The 8,124-nt window shown below is 44.4% G+C and overlaps 1 long non-coding RNA gene across 1 annotated transcript; it reads left to right on the forward strand.

The window, feature by feature from the left end:
- Nucleotides 1–6,953: 6,953 nt before the first annotated feature.
- LOC141055726 (uncharacterized) lies at nt 6,954–7,899 on the forward strand. The gene is made up of 2 exons (XR_012221524.1): nt 6,954–7,046; nt 7,552–7,899. It is a non-coding gene; the product is annotated as an uncharacterized lncRNA (long non-coding RNA).
- Nucleotides 7,900–8,124: the final 225 nt, after the last annotated feature.

Below are 8,124 nucleotides of genomic sequence, written 5' to 3' on the forward strand. Positions count from 1 at the left end.
TAATGATCCCGACAGTGATACGACATGACAGGGATCGTTGCCGCATCGCTATGTGGTCGCTATTGAGATGTCAGACAGTCCAATCTACCCAACGACGGAGCAACGATCTAGCGTGTCATAGAGACCTTTGTAACGATGTCGGTGGTCGTTGGGACCCTGTCACATTGCATGTTCCAATGACGATTCACACCTCGATGAGGGATGTACTGTGTGACGCTGTATTTACACAGGCATGGATTGCGCTCCCTTTCTCACGCCCTCTCAGCTCTGAATGGTGGACGCTACCGCGTCCTGATTGGCCATGCATTTAAAAGAAGGTGACGTACTAGCGCTCCATTTCATTCAAAAAATACCTACCATTAACTGGCTAGAGAAGCAACGAAGATGGAAAAGCAGATGATCCAAAATGGAGTCGCATCCGTTGGACAAAAACAGGATCTCAACTTGGACACACCCGGGTCAGGAACAAAGAACTGAAGCGCTACTTTGTTAGCTTCTTTTAAAAGGAAGCCCGCCAATCAGGACGCTGTAGTGACCACCAATCGGAACCGAGGTAGACGTGGAAACGGGAACGCTAATCCCCGCCTTGTCTTGCTTCTGAGTCGCTAACGAGGTCGTTAGGCTAGGTGTCAAACGTGACGATACAAGCGACTCAGCGGGACATGAGCGACCAAGAAATGTCCAGACATTTCAGGCACGATCAGCGATACCCGGCAGGGGGGCTGGTCGCTGGTCACTGTCACACACAGCGATCTCGCTGGTAAGATCGCTATAACGTCACAGTTCTAGTGACTCAGCAGCGATCTCGCTAGCGATCTCGCTTAATGTGACAGGGCCTTAAGTCTCTCTCTCCTATAGAGTGCAAACTCTTATGATCAGCGAGGCCCTCCCTTTCTCACTTCTATAGAATGAAAGCTCCTATGGTCAGGTTGGTCCTCTCTCACTCATGTACAGTGTTATCTCTTATCAGTGGAGCTCTCTTTCACTCATGTACAGTGTAAGCTCTCATGAACAGTGTGAAGAAACCAGATTGTATCTTAATTTCCCAGGCAACCATGTTTTTGTAAACCCACAAGAATTGACTTTTTATCTGTGTATTGGCTTGTGGATTTAAGTGTTTATGTCTAGTGGGTCAAGAAGACAGACTTTCATACCATTTAACATACTGTGCAAGTCTGTTAAGGTACTGTCACACTTAGCGATGTACCAGCGATCCCGACCAGCGATATGACACGGTCAGGATCGCTGGTACATCGCTAAGTGGTCGCTAGTGAGCTGCCACACATGCAGATCTCACCAGCGACATAGCAGGGGTCGGGGGTCGCTACTTACCTGTTAGACGAGGCAATCCTGACATCCGCCCGCCCGCGTCCATGCGTCGCTCGTCATCACAGCAGGAAGCTGACGACGAGAAACGGTCCAGGACGTTCTCGCGCGATCAGCGATAACCAGCGGGGGAGCGGTCGGAGGTAAGTATCAGAGGTAAATCAGTGATGTTATAGCGATATCGCTTAGTGTGACAGGCCCTTAATAGTGTCTTGTACATAGTGTGTGTTTATCTGTGTTTATTGTGAGCTGATATGCTAATTGTGTATTGTATTCTATAACCAGTTTGATTTTGAAGGTAGATAGGTAAAGGCTGTGAGGGTGTACTGAAGTATCATTTCTCCTTGCGGAGAATGACATGCTAAGCATGTCGAGGTGAGGAGACTTAAAGCCGCAATGCTCCTCTGGGAAATATGCTAATTATGCAAATTGTCTCTTCAGAGAGGAAGAGGACTAGAACTCTAGTGCCACCTATTGGAGGTAGCAATCCTAAAAGTCAATGTTGACCCTTTAACGAGCCTTCTTACATGACTTAGGATAATAGGTGGCACTAGAGTTCTAGTCCTCTTCCTCTCTGAAGAGACAATTTGCATAATTAGCATATTTCCCAGAGGAGCATTGCGGCTTTAAGTCTCCTCACCTCGACATGCTTAGCATGTCATTCTCCGCAAGGAGAAATGATACTTCTTGGATATCGGTCTGACGCCTCTCTCACAGCCAAGCCAGATCTCCCACTTTGCACTGATGAGGGGCAGTACCCCGAAACACAGTGTCTGCAAATGGAGATTCTGGCTTGGCTTTAAGTCATGTAAGAAGGCTCGTTAAAGGGTCAACATTGACTTTTAGGATTGCTACCTCCAATAGGTGGCACTAGAGTTCTAGTCCTCTTCCTCTCTGAAGAGACAATTTGCATAATTAGCATATTTCCCAGAGGAGCATTGCGGCTTTAAGTCTCCTCACCTCGACATGCTTAGCATGTCATTCTCCGCAAGGAGAAATGATACTTCTTGGATATCGGTCAGACGCCTCTCTCACAGCCAAGCCAGATCTCCCCCTTTGCACTGATGAGGGGCAGTACCCCGAAACAGTGTCTCCAAATGGAGATTCTGGCTTGGCTTTTATCCTAAGTCATGTAAGAAGGCTCGTTAAAGGGTCAACATTGACTTTTAGGATTGCTACCTCCAATAGGTGGCACTAGAGTTCTAGTCCTCTTCCTCTCTGAAGAGACAATTTGCATAATTAGGTGTACTGAAGGACACTGAGTAATTCTAAAAATAGCTTACTTGCCTGGGGTATAAAAAGACCCTGAGACAGAGAGACCAGATTTCGCCTCATCTCATCACACAGAGCTACCATTCTGCACAACACTCAACAGACAAGAGGCACCATCACAAGGGACACGGATCTATGATTCTAAGGGAAACAACGTAGGAGTGATCGGCTCCGGTTGGAAGAGCACAGATCTGATTCAGTGACCATCTCTGAACCATGGATATGTTTGGAGAAAGCCAGTTTTTGGGACCCGCTGGTCACCTGGTTCCATGGAGATGGTCGGATAAGCCAGGTGGTGACTTGTATCAACTGGCTTTGGACCTTGTCTGGACAGTATGGACTGTCACCTTCCTACGCTTGTCATTATCTCTTCTCTGTGTGTATATCACAGGTGGAATAGCGACCCTGGGATCTGTGATGTTGTGTCAACTGGTTTTGGACCTTCTACGGACTCTATGGACTGTTCTTGGTCATCTGCCTACTCTTGTCAATATCTCTTCTCTGTGTGTATATCACAGGGGGAATATCGACCCTGGGAGCTCTGACGTAACATCTACCGTTATCCAGGCGAGTCAGCGGAAGGGTTAGGCCCTGTAATGTGCACCCTGTTGGGGGTAATTGCTGGGATTGTTCTGTTTGCTATTGAGTGTTGTGGTTCAGTAAAGTATTGCCACACTGTTGTACCTTACCCCTGTTTTGTCTGTGTAGTATGTTGCCCACGGGGAGATAGAACAGGCATTCAGTTGTATGAGCCCTGGTCCATGCAGTTTTCTAAAGGCAGCCAGGCCAGCAGACGAGAGCACCCACTGACCCCGTTTCTCCACACTTGGTGGCAGCAGTGGGATACTACTCAGCCCGGTGGAACCAGGTAAGCTGCAGGGGGTTGTTGTTCTCACACACCGTCCAGGACTCCACAACCAGGGTGGCATACAGATTTATCCAGCAGACCATTGATGAGGCATGCACAGCAGGTTTCGGATGCTACTATGTCCGACCCCACCAACTCGGCCATGGGAAGAAGACCAGAGTGAATATATGACCTCAACAAGAAACTGAAACTACAGGAGATGTTCTAGCTTCAACGGATAGAATGGGACTTAATCCAGGAACCATGGAATGCGGAGGAAGCCATGCGTGGACCCAATGGATACCAGTTGCTACTCTTCAATTGAGTGTGGAGATTATTTTCGTAAGGATGACATGGAATATGCTCTGAGGAAACTGGATGATAGATTGTTTTGAATCATAAAGGTGAGACCTCTTACATTCGTGACTGTGCATAAAGACATGTTGTGGACTGCTCCTCATAAGTGGAGAAGGATGACCATAAGCCTATCATGTGTGGTTAATTTAGATGGGGGAGCAATGTGAAGAAACCAGATTGTATCTTAATTTCTCAGAAAACCATATCTTTGAAAACCCACGAGAATTGACTTTTTATCTATATATTGGCTTGTGGATTTAAGTGTTTATGTCTGGTGGGTCAATAAGACAGACTTTCATACCATTTAACATACTGTGTAAAGCTGGAGTCACACATAGCGACTCACCAGCGATCCCGACAGCGATATCAACGTATCAGTATCGCTGGTGAGTTGCTATGTGATCGCTGGTGAGCTGTCACACAGACAGCTTCACCAGCGATCAGCACAGCGACGCCGAGCGCGCGGCGTCGCTGTGTTCATTAGTTGCCAGCTCGCTGATGCAGGGAGCTGGTAACTAACGTATACATCGGGTATCCAAGGGACGCCCGTCCCTTGGATACCCGATGTGTACGTTAGTTACCAGCAGATCGCTGTTCTCCCACCTGTCACACACAGCGATGCGTGCTGGCCAGCGGGAGACCAGTGACCAAAGAAAAGTCCAGAGGTTTCCCAGAGCGATCAGCGATACCGGCAGGGGGGCCGGTCGCTGATCGCTGTCACACACAGCGATCTCCCTGGTGAGTTCGCTGTTGTGTCACAAAACTTGTGACTCAGCAGCGATCTCCCTAGTGAGATCGCTATGTGTGACAGGGCCTTAAGTCTGTAATAGTGTCTTGTACATAGTGTGTGCTTATCTGTGTTTATTGTTAGCTGATATACTAATTGTGTATTGTATTCTATAACCAGTTTGTTGACTTCAAAGGTAGATAGGTAAAGGCTGTGAGGGTGTACTGAAGGACACTGGGTAATTCTAAAAATAGCTTACTTGCCTGGGGTATAAAAAGACCCTGAGACAGAGAGACCAGATTTCGTCTCATCTCATCACACAGAGAGCTACCATTCTGCACAACACTCAACGGATGAGAGAGAGAGGACCGCATCCAATTCATCAAGGCACCATCACTAGGGACATGGATCTATGAGTCTAAGGGAAACACCCTTGGAGTGATCGGCTCCGGTTGGAAGGACACAGATCTGATTCAATGACCATCTCTGAACCATGGATATGTTTGGAGAAAGCCAGGTTTTGGGACCCGCTGGTCACCTGGTTCCATGGAGATGGAATAGCGACCCTGGGAGCTTTGATATTGTGTCAACTGGCTTTGGACCTTCTACGGACTCTATGGACTGTTCTCGGTCATCTCCCTACGCTTGTCAATATTTCTTCTCTGTGTGTATATTACAGATGGAATATCAGCCCTGGGACGTATCATCTACCGTTATCCAGGCGAGTCAGCGGAAGGGTTAGGCCCTGTAATGTGCACCATGTTGGGGGTAATTGCAGGGATTGTTCTGTTTGCTATTGTGTGTTGTGGTTCAATAAAGTATTGCCACAGTCTTTTACCCTAACCCTGTTTTGTCTGTGTAGTATGTTGCCCATGGGGAGATAGAGCGGGCGTTCATTGGTTTGAGCCCTGGTCCATGCAGTCTTTCTAAAGGCAGCCAGGCCAGCGGACTAGAGCACCCACTGACCCTGTTTCTCCACAATCAGTGGGGTCTCTTTTCTGTAGAGTGCAGGCTCTTAAGGTCAGCAGAGTCCTCTCTCAGGTAGAGAGTAAACTCTTATGGTAAGTGGAGTTTTTTCTCTCTTCTGTAGAGTGTAAGCTCTTATGGTCAGTGGAGTGCTCACTCTCTCATGTAAAGTGTAAGCTCTTATGGTCAATGGAGTCCTCTCTTCTGTAGAGTATAAGCTCTTATGATCAGCGGAGTCCTCTCTCTCATGCAGAATGTAAGATCTTTTTGTCAGTGGGGTTCTCTCTGTCTCCCTTGTAAAATGTAATCTCTTTTGGTCAGGGGCTTCCTCTCTCTCTCCATTAGAGTATAAGCCTGGCCTACAATGATAAAAAAAAGCACCATCTTGATAGCGTGTCATATAAGTTTATCTTATTTAGGAGCTTAGGAAGATTAAAATAAGTTAACATCGCCCATGCCATTGATTGATATGAAATTAGGTTTCAAATTAAGCTTTTTTATGCCTCAATATCCCAGTGCTGTGTTATCTGCGTTAAAGTAAAATATGCTACATCTGTTTAATGGCCAGTATGATGGCCAGATAGAGAATAAAGGTTACACTTTTGATCTGTTTATAAATTGAGCAATGGAGTGCTGTGGACACCTTTCGTGTGTATGTAAGGAGGTGTCCTAGTGTATATGCTAAACATCGGGCAACATTATGTTGTGAAAAAGGCGTTATTTCCTTTTTTTTGGTTCAGAAGTAGGGATGAGTGAATAGCTTCAGGTAAGTCCTTATCCGAATAGCTATTACGCTTCCCGAATAGCTGGATCGGTAGTCTGGATACCTGGAGCGCTCCTAATAATCAGCTGTTCGACGTGCAGCTGCTTGTGTTGCGACTTTTTGACAGTCATAACACATGTAAGGAGAGACTCTCCATGCATGTGTTGTGACTGTCACACAGCCGCGACACATGCAGAAGCGGTGCCGAACAGCTGATTATCGGGAGCGCTCCAGGTATCCGGTTTCCCGATGCAGCTATTCTGGAAGCGCTATAACTATTCGGATAAGGATTTATCCAAAGCTATTTGATGATCCCTATTCAGAAGTCATTCAAGCCATTCACTGTGACTATATGCAGTGGGAAATTATTTAATTTACAGTGCCCTGTTCACTTTAAGCTAGAATTTGTATCTGAGATATTGCTCACAATGCCAATGATAATGCCAATTTAACGGAATTTGTACATTTCTTATTTTATTTGTAAACTACTAATATTTCAATACATAGTCTCATGTTCACGAATAAACAAATAATATGAACTTGCAAACAAAATGGTCATACAAATGGATTTCATTTTGGAATGTTTTGCTATCCATAAAGACGTGCTTCTTCCATGTTTATATTGATTTAGAAATGAGTCTGCTCATGTTCCTTCTAATTTTATGACAAACATACCACAAACAAGTTTTTTTTTTTCTAGGTCTACTGTGAAGTGGAAAGAATCTCATTGAAATGTCATAATGAAAAGAAGGTATCCAGCAAAACCTGATGATAACAATGTGTCAAAGGTGAACTTGCTCTTCCCCTACGGATATTGTATCTTGCATGTTCAGCAGTATCAACAAAGTTAAAAGTATTTGGAAGCACAAGTAAAGCATAGCCACATGGATTTTTTACAAAATCTTGTGCTTTCTTTAGACATAAGCTTACCTCTAAAAATGAAATATGTATGATCCATTTTCAGCATCAACAGGTATCACCATGATAGATCTTAAGGCTTAAGTAACCACCACGAAGATGACCAAAGAATGGCAAGAAGCCATAGCATTCCAATGTTGGTGGAAAGTGGGTGGGAAGCAAAGGATATAGAGAATGGAAAATAATGTAGAAAAAATATTATTCATACACATCCTTTATTCATTCTATTCATATTAAAATTTAAAATAGTTTTTCCTAAGGGCTTAGTAGTAATGGGACACTGAATGACATAAAAATTTCTTCTAACTCCGTCTCCTTTACCATTTTGTTCTAGTTGTCCAAATTGTTTCATATTTTTGCTTTTTCATTATTCAGAGATCAAGAAGAACTTTTCACAGATGAAAAAAATACCTCTGCTCTGTCTGTGAACGTATTATAGATGCATCATAGATGGTTAAAAGAAGGAGCGCATTCATCCTACAGTGGGTCAACCAAATTCCATTGTCTTACTGAACTGTTTTTACATTTCTCGGTCATGAAAATATTTGCGCACAGTAACGTACTATGTAACTAGTATATTAGTTCAGTCGTGCAACCTGGCAGGAGACAATGCTGTAATTTTACTATAGTTATATTTTGCAAAAGAGTATTTCCTACACACTCTGCTAGTTCTTTTTGGTATTCATGTCATATCTCTAAAATTATACTTACCATGTTATATTTGTCTTTTACATGTGTTCATATTGTGTCAAAATCCATAAAAAAACAGTCCAGCATTATATTTTATTTCAGTGCTCGAGTGGTAGCACTAATGCCAGCTCCATTCCCCTAGTATTATACTTAACAACCGCTGTCTTCAGCTGTTCCCGGCTTGGCTCTTGTCTCGCACCGCCATCTTGGGACCGAAACTTCTGACTGACCGAAAGTCAGAGGTAACATTCACAAGCT

Source organism: Dendrobates tinctorius, unplaced genomic scaffold (genome assembly GCF_039654945.1).
Source record: "Dendrobates tinctorius isolate UK_male_01 unplaced genomic scaffold, ASM3965494v1 ptg000191l, whole genome shotgun sequence".
Lineage (NCBI taxonomy): Eukaryota > Metazoa > Chordata > Amphibia > Anura > Dendrobatidae > Dendrobates > Dendrobates tinctorius.